This window comes from Gossypium arboreum, chromosome 2, assembly GCF_025698485.1.
Source record: "Gossypium arboreum isolate Shixiya-1 chromosome 2, ASM2569848v2, whole genome shotgun sequence".
Classification (NCBI taxonomy): domain Eukaryota; kingdom Viridiplantae; phylum Streptophyta; class Magnoliopsida; order Malvales; family Malvaceae; genus Gossypium; species Gossypium arboreum.
The window spans coordinates 34,864,579-34,874,383 of NC_069071.1; the positions used below are offsets into that span (position 1 = coordinate 34,864,579).

The 9,805-nt window shown below is 40.2% G+C and overlaps 1 non-coding gene across 1 annotated transcript; it reads right to left on the reverse strand.

The window, feature by feature from the left end:
- Positions 1-6,276: 6,276 nt before the first annotated feature.
- Positions 6,277-6,383, reverse strand: LOC128289562 (small nucleolar RNA R71). The gene has a single exon (XR_008279208.1). It is a non-coding gene; the product is annotated as a small nucleolar RNA R71 (small nucleolar RNA).
- Positions 6,384-9,805: the final 3,422 nt, after the last annotated feature.

Genomic DNA, 9,805 nt, shown 5'->3' on the forward strand with positions numbered 1-9,805 from the left:
TATTATTTACATACAATTTACCTCGGTTTACAAAAAGTTCTTGACTAGTCGGCTTATTTGGATTGCTTGGCTTTGCCCTGATCTAGGCTCGGTTTTGGCAAATCTTGATCTATAATAACAATATGCATCCATTTAGCCACTAAACACAATTAGGCATTCATAAATTCACAAATTTGGTAAAATGGCCATTTTTCCCCTAGGCCTTAGCAAAATGACCATTTTACCCCTATGCCCGAAAATCTATTTTTATCAAATTCTTTCGTATTTCAAGCCTAGCTCAACTCTTTTTACTACTAGAGCACTCCCAAATTCTCACTATTTCACACACTAACCACCTATTTTGCAACTTATGCAAAATAGTCCCTTTAGGTGTTTTCATGCTAACACCTTTCACAAAAGTTGTTTGTAACACAACTAGGACTCATATCCTTCCATAAAAACTCAGCATATATCACAAATACATCCATGGAAAAATCCTAAACTCTTGACTATTTTGTAAGATATCACCCTCGTTTGAAAGCTCATGCTTCAAGGGTCTCAAAAATGTGAAAATCTTGAAGAAAACTAATTAAATCACTTACTTATGAGTGCTTCAAGTTGCTGCAGATTTTTGAGCTTTCAAACCTCTCCTAAGGCTGGTAAAAATATGTAGAGAAGAAGAAAATAAAGAAGAAATGGCCTTTGTTTTGTTTAATATAAAACTAGTCAAAATTGATGACCTAATCCTCAACTAACTTTTACCTTCTTCTCCAATTTGTCTCCCCATGCCCGGCCAAGCCATTGTACAAAGGTCTAATTTCCCTTTCAGGACCTCCAATTTAAGTTCTCTATCTATCTAACACATTTGGGTACTAAAATGCAACTTTTATCTTTATACGATTTAGTCCTTTTTCGCAATCGGGCTTGAAAACATTAAAATTAACTCCTCAAATTTTTCATGCACTAATATAATCGAACTGTAACCTCGTAAAAATAAAAAAAAATTCTATCTTTAGATTTGTGGTCCCAAGACCACTGTTCTGACAAGGCCCTAAATCGGGTTGTTACATTTCTCCCCCTTAGGGATTTTCGTCCTCGAAAATCTTACAGGTGAATAAGTTTGGGTACTGTTCTCTCAGAGACTCCTCGGGTTCCCATGTGGCTTCCTTAACTCCATGTCTATGCCACAGAACCTTCACAACTGGTATATTTTTATTTCTTAGTTGTTTGACTTCTCGAGCTAAAATCTTGACCAGATCCTCACTATAAGTCCTGTCTGGAAGAATCTCAACTTCAGTTGGTGCAATTATATACGAATGGTCTAATCTGTATTGGCGTAACATAGACCCGTGAAACACATCGTGAATCTTTTCTAACTCTGGCGGCAATTCTAAACGGTAGGCAACAGGCCTTACTCTCTCGGTAATCTCATAAGGTCCTATGAAACGAGGTCTCAACTTGCCCTTTTTACCAAATCTGAGGACTTTCCTCCATGGGGAAACTTTCAAAAATACCTTGTCCCCGACTTCAAATTTATTTTAGAAAATACAATGGCTCCTCTCAATTGATCAAAGAGATCATCAACCCTCGGCAGGGGATACTTGTTCTTCACTATTACTTTGTTCAGTTGTCTATAGTCGATACATAATCTCATCGACCCATCTTTCTTTTTCACAAAAAGTACCAGAGCACCCCATGGTGAATAACTCGGTCTAGCAAAACCTTTGACTCAATCTTTGACTCGGACACTTGGGTATTAAGTACAAAAGCTACATAAGCTTCATAACCTTTTCTCAAATATCTTTCGGCTGCCAAAGACGATATTACCACAGACAAGTTATTTGACTTATCTGGCCCAACTTGAAAAACATTTCCATCCTCACATCTTAACTAAATTACTTTTCTCCCACAGTCTACTACAATACCATGAGAGGTCAACCAATCCATCCCAAGGATTACATCGAATTCATTAAACGAAAACAACATCAAGTTGGCTGAAAAACAATGGCCTCTAATCGCCAAAGGACAATTTCTACATACTCAGTCCACTAATACATGCTTTCCTAACAGGTTAGACACTTTTATTACAAACTTAGTGGACTTTACTAGCATGTTTATACGAGGTATTAATTCCATACATATGTAAGAGTGGGTAAATCACGGGTCAATTAAAGCGACAACAGTTATATCGTGAATAAAACCCGTGATCACGTCTGGAGACCCTGCCTCTTCTCGGGCTCGTATAGCATAAGTCATCGCCGGCGCTTTGCCTTCAGACTTTATCGCAGCCTCTCTTAGCACACCTCTACTACTATTCCCACTCTCAGGGTTCCTTTGAGGCCTACCCCTCAAGGGAGCACTGCTTGCTTTCACCTTTTGTTTTCTCTCTCTCTCATCCATCTTATGGCACTCACAGATAAAGTGGTTAAGTGACTCACACTTGAAACAGCCCCTCTCGTTTACTCGACATACACCTAAGTGGCGTCTCCCACATTACAAACACTCCTGCCTACTTGGCCCTATACTGTCGACACTAGCAACAGAAGTGGTCTGGGCTTTAGACGTCATATTCTGTCGATTCGTTTTCCTCCGCAAAAATCCTACCGAAGCGTTTGATCGGGTATTAATTTCTTTCGACTTCTTGGAAGAGGACTGATGTGTCCTCTCCATCTGTCTTCTCTTTAAATCTCATGACTTAATGGCTGCCTTTCTCCTCTCCTTCACCAGCTCTTCTGCTTTACATGCTCTCTCAACGAGCACTACAAATTCTCTTAACTCTAGGATGCCCATAAACACTTGAATGTCATCGTTGAGGCCATCCTCAAACCTCTTACACATGGTAGCTTCAGTGGATACGCATTCTCGTGCATATTTGCTGAGCTTCACAAACTCATGCTCATACTCCGTCACAGTCTTACTACCTCGCTTCAACTCTAGAAATTCCTTCCTTTTCTGATCCATGAACCTCTGGATAATATACTTATTTTGAAACTCTTCTTGGAAAAATTCTCAAGTAATCCTTTCTCTCGGTACAACAGACACAAGAGTGTTCCACCACTGATAAGCTGAGTCTCGCAGGAGTGACACGGCACACTTCACGCACTCATTAGGTGTACATGATAGCTCATGAAATACCCTCATGGTATTTTCTATCCAGAACTCCACTCTCTCCAAGTCATCATCTACACTAGCCCGAAATTCCTCAGCCCCTTACTTCCGGATCTTGTCTACCAGAGGCTTCTTTCGTCTGAACACGTCCGCACTTTAGGGAGCCATCGGGGCATACTGAGAAATCAGAAGAGGTGGGGGAGGTGGAGTGTTCGGATTCGCACGAACAAACTCCGTATACCAAGCATCCATCATTTGGAGGTAGGCTTCCCTAGCCCCTCTACCTTGGCCCATACTTATGGGCTCACCTCTACTGACGCAGTCTCTTCTGCGGGAGCCGACGCATTACTTTCCACGTCATCTACCATGGTTCTATCAGGATCCATTTATTATATAAGAAACAACACAATTTATAATCATCAAGAATCGTCACACTATCGATATATATAACATGTATGGCTAGACTCATACTTTAGCTAGGTTAGTCCTAGAACCGACTAAACCATGCTCTGATACCACCAAATATAATATCCCTCTCCCGTATCTGACGCTAGAATAGGGTTTGTAGTGCTACCTGACTTAAACTCAACCAACTGTATAAAACTGGGCCGTGAAATCTCAAACAATTTAAAAACTTCTCTTTACACAAGCAATCAGTCTCATTTGCGGGCTTACAAGGCCCAAAATATACATCAGGGGTGGTTCAGAATCCAACTGAGAACTCATGAAGAACTTAGAAAATTTCATGCATCAAGGCTCCATACGCCCGTGTGGGTATAGAACACACGTCCGTGTGTTAGGGACACACCCATGTCCCGATCCAATGTCTGAAAACCTAGGCATTCTGCCAAAACTACACGGTCCAAGCACACACCCATGCCCTATAACCGTGTCTTTCACACAGCCGAGACATACGACCGTGTCTCTTGCCCGTGTACCACTAGCATACATACTGACTTTATGACACGGCATTCGCACACGCCCGTGTGGTTTGCCCGTGTACTAAAATGACTTTAAAGTTTTAAGTACAGGGGACGCACGACCATAACACACACCTATAGGTGTGAGCCGTGTGTCACACACAGCCTAGACACACGCCTGTGTGTCTTACCCATGTGGACAAACTAGGCTATTTCCCAAGCCATTTTGTCACCCATTGATAAACTGTAATTTATACATATTTTTACCCCATGTTTAACGCATTTTATGGATGATTTTCCATTAGAATTGGTGAATTCGATGCTCCTAATGCTTTAATTTCATATTTTAAACTTAGGAGAGCAAAAGGAATGAGAAACGGGCTAAAAACGGAGAAAATAGGCCAAAGTACAAAATCAACACAGCCTGGACCTCCTCACACGGGCAGACCACACGGCCGTGTCAATTTGGCAGGCTCAAACACGGCCTGAAGTAATCGCACACCGGCGTGTCACATGGGTGTGTCCCTACTGAGCCCAAGTTGAGTCCAATTCGAAAAAGGCTAATTTTGATGGCTTTTAGGCATTCCAAAGCCTATAAATACACCCTAAAGAATGAAGAAAAAGAAAGGGAGAGTAGGGGGTAAGGAATTACTCCAAGAAAGCCGATTGATCCATCTTAGAAGTCGGATCCATCATCAAGACTGAAGATCAGTCCTCAATTTCCCTTCAGGAGTTTTGGGTTTTCTTTATGTTTTGTATTCTTTATCATTTTCAGATGTTTTCTTATTTAGTTATGAACTAAATCCCCTAAATACCTAAGGAGAATGAAACCTAAGACGAATCTTGTTATTATTTTTTGAATTGTATGATAAATATTTGACTTGTTCCTAATTATGTGTTCTTAATTCTTGTTTTGATATCCCAGGATACCAATTCAAGATAAGCTCTTATTCAGAGGAGGAATAGACCCTGTCTAAGAGTACATTTGTCATAATTACGCGGAGTTGATTGTGCGCCTAGACATAGGGTGACAAGATTTTGCCGGATTAGGGTGAAACCTAATAAGGGGATCCATAGATCGAGTTAATGCAACCCTAGATTGTTAATTAGAGAAAAGTCTCGGTTATTCAATCTAGGGATTAGACATTTTTAGTCTTGAATAGGGATAATAATATAACTTAGGGATCTCTACGGAACAAGTTAAATGAATAAATCGTCCGATTCGGAGCCAGAATAACAAGTACAGCCTAGGTGGATTTTTCCTTAGGTATTGTCTTCATTCAATCGATTTTTCCAAAAGCAATTACCCAATTCCATTCTAAGTGCGTTTTTAGTTTAGATAATTAGTTAGTTAAAACAAAAACCTTTTTATTCTTAGGCTAGATAATAAAAAGACAGTCATTACTGGTACTTTTAGTTCCTTTGGGTTCGACAATCCGGTCTTGCTAAAACTATACTATTGTTCGATAGGTACACTTGCCTACATCGCGATAATAGTTAGTTGAAGAACGAGTAATTATAAATATTTAAAACCTATCACGAAATCATGCGATCAAGTTTTTGGCGCCGTTGCCGGGGAATTGAAATATTAGGAACACTCAATTTTTATTACTTTAGCCATTTATTTTTCATGCACTTTAATTTATTATTATTTATTAATTTACTTTTTCCTTCTCTTGGCAGGTTTTTATAGTTTATGACTAGAAGAAATCCGTCAGGACCATTACTTTTTGACGAAGAAATTGATTGTACAGTTCGCAGAAATCAAAGAGAAATAAGGTGAAGCTTAAGATACACAGAGAACGAGCAAGAAGACGATACTCAACCCCCAACCGAAGAGATGGCTGAAAACCAAGGCAATCAGCTACCGTCTGCAATTGCGGTTAATCAAAATCCTGATCCACGCACTATGTATGATTATGATAAACCTTCTTTAATAGGAACCGAATCAAGCATAGTTAGACCTACTGTAGCTGCAAATACTTTTGAATTAAAACCTAACGCTATTCAAATGATACAGCAATTTGTTCAGTTTGATGGTTTGCAGGATGAGGATCCCAACGCTCATTTAGCCAACTTCTTAGAACTATGCGATACATTTAAAATTAATGGTGCCTCTGATGATGCTATTCGTCTTCGGTTATTCCCTTTTTCATTGAGGAACAAAGCTAAACAGTGGTTGAACTCGCTACCACGAGGGTCAATTACTACTTGGGAACAAATGACAGGAAAATTTTTACTAAAATATTTTCTGCCGGCTAAAACGGCTAAATTATGTAATGATATCTCTTCTTTTGTGCAGATGGATTTAGAAACACTCTACGATGCATAAGAGAGATAAAAGGACCTTTTGAGAAGGTGCTCTCACCATGGGTTATCGCTTTGACTACAGGTTCAAACGTTCCATAATGGCCTGAATCCTTCGACTCGACAAATTGTTGACGCAGCTATTGGCGGAACATCAATAATAAAACACCTGAAGATGCCTATGAGTTTATAGAGGAGATGTCACTGAATAACTATCAGTGGCAAGTCATGAGGACAAAGCCAACGAAAACAGCCGGCATTTATAACGTCGATTCAGTCACCATGCTCTCTAATCAGGTAAAACTCTTAAATAAAAAGATTGATGGTTTTCTTAGTTCTTCGCAGGTTCACCCAGTAATGCAGTGTGAAGTAAGTGGAGGTGGAGCAAGCCATTTAGAATACCAATCGTATGGCCACAACATGGATAACGAGCAACTAAACTACATGGGTAATAATCCTCAACCTCAAAACAATCCATATAATAACACTTACAATGTAGGTTGGAGGAACCACCCCAATTTCTCATAGAGCGGTCCAGGAAATCAAAGACCACAACCACCTTTAGGCTACCAACAACCACCCTACCAACAGGAAAAGAAGCTGAACCTTGAAGAGATGCTTTCAAAGTTTATTTTGGTGTCAGAAACTCGTTTCCAGAACACCGAGACAACACTTAAAAATCAACAAGTGTCGATCCAAGGGCTCGAAACTCAGATAGGCCAGCTTCCAAACTAATTTCCGAACGACCACAAGATAGCTTGCCAAGTAATACTGAACCCAACCCAAGGGAATAGCTCAACGCAATTAATATTCAAGATGAAGGAGTTGTTGAACCTGAACCAGAACCGAGGCAAGAAACTGTGGTAAACAAAGGTTAAGGTGAGGTAGATAACAATAAGAACAAAATGGTGAAAGTTGAATATAAACCTCGTGTGCCATACCCCAACGCGACAAGGAAAGACTGCTCAGATGAACAATTTGGTAAATTCCTTAAACTCTTAAAAAAATTACATATTAACTTACCGTTTATTGAAGCCCTATCGCAGATGCCAAACACAATGAAATTCTTAAAAGAGCTTTTAGCAAATAAGCGGAAGTTGGACGAGACATCGCATGTGGAGCTAAACGTAGTGTGCTCATCTATTCTAAAAAAATAAGCTACCGAACAAACTAAAAGATCTAGGGAGTTTTATGATTCCTTGCTTAATTGGTAGTTTAGATGTTAATAATGCATTAGCTGATTTAGGGGCTAGTATCAATGTCATGCCTTATAAAATGTTTAAGCAACTAGGTCTCAGGAAACCCAAACAGACTAGGATGAGCATTCAACTAGCAGATAAAACTATAAGATTTCTAAGGGTATTATTGAAGATGTGCTAGTAAAAATCGATAAATTTATATTTCTCGTTGACTTCATTGTTTTAGACATAGAGGAGGATAGCAACACTCTTTTAATTCTGGGAGGGCCCTATTTAGCAACTGCTAAAACAATTATTGATGTTGGCACAGGTGAGCTCACGCTTCGCGTAGGAGACGAAACACTCACCCTTCAAGCTCGAAATTCTGACAACACATCGATAATTGAAGGTGATCGTCTAAACCATTCTATTAAAACTGACCACATGATACAACCCACTTTGTAGGAGATAAGTCTGAAGGAAGTACACGAGTCATTCTCAAGCAATAGTAGAGGACCTGCTCATGAAGATCAAAGATTACAAATTGAGGAACTCGATGAATGGCGGATGCATAAACCAAGAACATCTGACAAACCGAATCTACGATAGAACGAGCTTGAAACCTCTTCAAATCAACTTAAAGTTGGAGATAAAGTCTTATTAGATGTCGCCGATCCCCACATTGTCACTACCACACCAAATGAAGAAATCCCTCTTACGATACTCAGCATTTTTTCATTCGATAAGGTGGAGGTGAGTCATCCCAAGTTCGGCACTTTTAAGGTAAACACCACCCATTTAAAACCTTATTTTAAGATTGATAGCAGGAATGAGGAGTATAAACTCTTCGAACCACCATGATCATTCAACAGAGAGGTAAGTCGAGCTTAGACTATAAATAAGCACTTCTCGGGAGGCAACTCGAGCACTAACTGTATTAACTTCTTTAAAAATTTAGTCTCCAACATCTAACTTACTAACCGAGCTCTCGAATACAGGTTTTCCATAGAGACAAGGCCAAGCACACGGGCGTGCTTATGGCTGTGTGAAAATAGGGCAAGGATTTCCCCAAACACGAGCTACGATAAAATGCCAGGTTGTGCGACATGGTAATGGCCGAGCCTACCAAAATAACACGGGCGTGTCACACGCCCGTGTGGAAGACCCGTGGTTGAAACTGAGAAACTAGCACGGACGTGCGACACACCCGTGTCTCACATCCGTGGTCGAACCTATTAGATTGACACGGGCGTGGGGATTTCCCACACGGGCGTGGGAGAAGCGAACGAAGCTAGACACGGTCGTGCGACATGGTCGAACCTACACACCTCAGGTACACGGGCGTGGGACGAATTTTAGACGCGCCAAAATAGGAAAATCGCGAAACACACGGGCAAAAATTAGGGAACATGGGCGTGTGCCATGGCCGTGTGGCCCAAAATCTATAAATACCCTGCACTATTCACTTTTTTCCTCATTCAAAAACCCTAACCCTAGCCACTGAAAGTTCACACGGCCTCCTTGCCACGCCCGTGCGCCGCCTCCAACTTCATTTTTGACTTTCATTCTCCCCTTTCTAGCATTTGTTTACTCTTTCCCCTTCAATTACATTCATTTATAAAGCTATTTCTCTTATTAGTCTATATTTTTCATGTCATTTTTATCTTTCTATCACACAAATTTCATTTATAGGACAAGTCATCATCTTTTCATGTTCAAATTCCTACTCATTACATGATTTATCTACTCCATTTAATTAGTTAGAAATGAATATCCATGGTTAGGATAGTTGAAATAATCATGGCTCTTGTATTGACAGTTCTATTCATTCATATAGTAATGTGCATTCCATTCTTTGCCATTTTACTTATATCACCATGCTAGTGCCACAAAAGTATACCATTGAACTTATAGTTTTTAGTTACTTTTAGTAGCTGAAGCTTCAAATTATGATTTTTAAGATTTGACTTCGTTTTACTTTGACCACTCATCAAGATGACTTGATGATTCTAATCACAGGTACCATGTCATCTTCACGTGGTAAAAAGGCTGTTGTCCCTGCTTCTAAGAAACAGAAGGGAGTGCTATCTTCTACGGGTCTGACCACAGAAATTCGTCACCCTCTCCTACAGTTCCCCTGAGGGCCCCAAGAAGAGCTTTTCCAAATACTTCAGGCCTGACCCTTAATTGCGGGCCGCTGCATCAACTAGGCTACCGTAGAACAAGTTCAGATGGCTGATGTGATTCGGGCCCTCCTAACCATCGACCCTTGGGACCTGTTCTTTGGGATCATCAAACCAACATACCTTGTGC